This window comes from Lissotriton vulgaris, chromosome 5 (assembly GCF_964263255.1).
Source record: "Lissotriton vulgaris chromosome 5, aLisVul1.2, whole genome shotgun sequence".
NCBI classification, from domain to species: Eukaryota; Metazoa; Chordata; class Amphibia; order Caudata; family Salamandridae; genus Lissotriton; species Lissotriton vulgaris.
In genome coordinates this window covers 1527354725-1527358644 of record NC_141693.1, presented here as the reverse complement: position 1 = coordinate 1527358644, position 3920 = coordinate 1527354725, and positions in this window count along the sequence as shown.

Genomic DNA, 3920 nt, shown 5'->3' with positions numbered 1-3920 from the left:
AATAAGGGAGCTAAACAATAATCTTCCAAAAAATACCTCACCTTGAATTTAATGCATCACCAAGCACAAGGTGAGAGAATCCCTATTCTAAGACATTTCTTTCCACTATTCCGTTATCTATTTCCCAAACTGCCCTGCCATTACACCCCCAATGCCCCACTGCTCCTACCTGCAGCAGCCGTTGCAGTACTTCACAATACTGTTAGCATGCAATAGCTACGAGGATATGTCAGACAAGTTACACATGTACATTTTCGGTTTGGGCACTTTCCTCTCTACCCACCTATTGACGCATTCAGTCAGAGTATAGATGACCACAGTAGCGGTCCAGGAAAGTGCTTCAGTAGGGAAAGTGCTGGATAGTGTAGAGAAATCAATTACTATTCTAAATCCAGTAAAGTGTTGCAGTAGGGAAAGTGCTGGATAGTGTAGGGGAATCAATTACTATTCTAACTCCAGTACAGTGCTACAGAAGGGAAAGTGCTGGATAGTGTAGGGGAATCAATTACTATTCTAACTCCAGTAAAGTGCTACAGTAGGGAAAGTGCAGGATAGTGTAGGGGAATCAATTACTATTCTAACTCCAGTAAAGTGCTGCAGTAGGGAAAGTGCTGGATAGTGTAGGGGTATTACTTACTATTTTAACTCCAGTAAAGTGCTGCAGTAGGGAAATTGTTGGATAGTGTAGGGGAATCAATTACTATTCTAACTCCAGGAAAGTGCTGCAGTAGGGAAAGTGCAGGATAGTGTAGGGGAATCAATTACTATTCTAACTCCAGGAAAGTGCTGCAGTAGGGAAAGTGCAGGATAATGTAGGGGAATCAATTACTATTCTAACTCTGGGAAAGTGCTGCAGTAGGGAAAGTGCAGGATAGTGTAGGGGTATTACTTACTATTCTAACTCCAATAAAGTGCTGCAGTAGGGAAAGTGCTGGATAGTGTGGGGGTATTACTTACTATTCTAACACCAGAAAAGTGCTGTAGTAGAGAAACTGGGTTTTTTTAATTTAAAAAAATATATATTAAGTAACTGAATTACCTAATTTATTTCTTTGCAGAAAATGTCTACTCATCCTACTGCGAAATATATTAAGTCCAGGAAAGGAAACCGACTACTGAATCATGCAGGTTACATTTATTGTAAGGAAAGGATATGTTTTCCAAGGAATCATTGGAGGTGCGTGCAATACTTTTCAACCCGTTGCAGCGGCAGAGCGGTTACGGTTGATGATATTATTGTAAAAACAACTGACCATAACCACTCTGCCTCTGCAATGGAGGTTGATGTTAGAGAAACAGTAAACGAAATGAAAGTAATTGAAAGTAATTGAAAGCACCTCCAATGATTCTACAGGATCCATTTTAAGAAAGGTTGCTCAGCATGTCCCTACTCATGTAGCTAGTAATATGCCTACCATCCATAATTTGCGAAGAATTATTCAACGTCAAAAGCAGGCAAGTAATACACAAACTAATACACCTCATACCTTTTCTAACATAGTTATACCTCACAATCTTACTATTTCTTTTGCTGATGAACCTTTCCTTCGGCATGATAATGAAAACCCTCAAAAACGTATATACATTTTCAGTACACCCCGCAACCTTTTAAAACTTGAAAGTAGTGAAATTTGGATGATGGATGGGACGTTTAAAAGCACGCCCCATCCATTCACCCAAATTTCTACTATACATGCTAAAATTAACAATAGTGTAATCCCCCTAGTATATAGTTTGCTTCCTGATAAGACTTCTGCAACATACACAGAATTTTTGTCTGTTATTAAATCAAAAACCAACCAAAGCCCTAGGAAAATAATTATGGATTTTAAATTGAGTATGATCAATGTGATCACCAAAACGTACACGGATACCCAAATTCAGGGGTGTTTCTTCCATTTTTCCCAGGCATTCTGGCGTAAACTACAAAAAACACCCCTAGTTACAGAATATTCGTCAGACAGCAAACTACAAGTTGAATTAAAAAAATGAACTGCTCTTTGTTTTGTCCCTCCCGAAAGTGTAGACTAGTACTACACTGCCATTACAGAATCAGATTATTACATTGCAAATGAGGAAAAATTGGCACCCATTCTAAATTATATGGAAGACACATGGATTGGACACCTAAGCAGATCGGGTCGCAGGAGGAAGCCACGTTTCCATGTGGAGTGGTGGAACTGTTATTCGAGTTGCTTACAGGGAGAGGCTAAAACAAATAATGCCATTGGGGGAGGGCATAACTCCTTCAACCATGTAATTGGAAAACCCCACCCAAATTTCTACTCTTTTTTGGAAACTTTGTAGAAGGAGCAAAGTTTTCAGGAAATGAGAATTTCTCAAAGTCTAACAGGTAGTCTAAACTCACGAATTACTCAAAAAACAAAAGAAATGTCGGAGAGACTATTGGCACTATTACAACAGTTTACGTTGTGTGTGGCTCTAGATTACCTGGAAAATCTTGCTAACATTCTATCTTTTTAAATTTCTCCTTCACATTACTTTCCTGCTTTGCTCCAAATTTACATCCTCTCCAAATTTAATTGGCTATTACTTTTTTTAAAATTCTAAATTATCCAAATAAATAGTCGGGTCTCCTTACCTTTAATTTTCTTCATTTTTTTTTCACTCCATTATGCAACTTTTAAAAAAACCCTTAGTTGCAAATCATTTCAAAAATCCAAATATTCCATGGATTTTTTTTTTTCACTAAAGTTAGAAAAATTATCCTATATGGTCCCAATATTTATTTCTAAATGTTGATTGATTTAAAAATGCATTTTTGAAAAATAGTAAAACTCTTCTGCTCTTCACTTTTCACAAAAACATTATTTTGAAAAAGCTTCTTCAAATGAGTAAGGATACTTTTTAGAAAGATTTTCAATTCTGACAACTGTTTTTCTCACATTTTTTATTAAATGTAAAAAAAGAAAACCATCCATCTGCATTGGCATATGGTAGAAAATGTCATCATTTATTGATTTCATAAATTTTTAAACAATCCATCATTTTTCAGATTGGATATTTTTTAATTTTCCCATCTCATTTGGCATAATGTAGAATCCAACAACATTATTTTTTTAAATAAAAATAACTATACTTTTTAAAATGCCAAAAATAATACAAAGCATTTTCATTCACCACTTATACAAGTTCATTTTTCTCATAGCACACCATGTGTTAAAAAACAAAAATGTTCTTGTTTATTCATTTAAAATTTTTTACCAATACAACGTATTAAAACGACCATAAAGTAAACAAACATTTCTTCAAATAATACCAATTTCAATCTGAACTCTCCTTTTACAAAAGAAATGTTTTCAAAAATAGACATAAAGATTCTCTCTCCTAAATATATCCAACTAAATCCGCAAACATTTTTGTCTTTGACCTAAAATCTGAAAAAACGACAAATTCCTTTCAAACTACGTAATATCTTTGTTCTGTGTTCTACAAAACCTCCAATCTCCAAAAAGCAATCCATATGCCAAAAACCATGAAAATACAAAAGTTTACTTTCTAAGAAGCTTTTTTCAACAATTATCTAACCACATTTTTCTCTTTCTTTTCTTTTCCAAAAGCTATCGATACATTCAAAATTGCATTTTTAAACATTGCTTTCGAAGCAATAACAAAACTCATAAACATAAACAACTTGTCACATTTTTGTAATGAAATACAACTTTATCAAAACAAGATAAAGCTATCGATCTTTTTTCCCCACAGACCCGACATAGGCATATTCTAGATATACGAGTAGCGACATGCATTTGTACGTACTTAACATCATTTACTATTATAGCAACCTCTTCTTATCCTTCTCTTACAATAAATGTATACCTTTTCAACAATATTTCTTTAAAATAAAGTTTAAAAAGTTTCCTACCTGGACGCAGATCAGCTTCCAGCTGCTTCCTCCT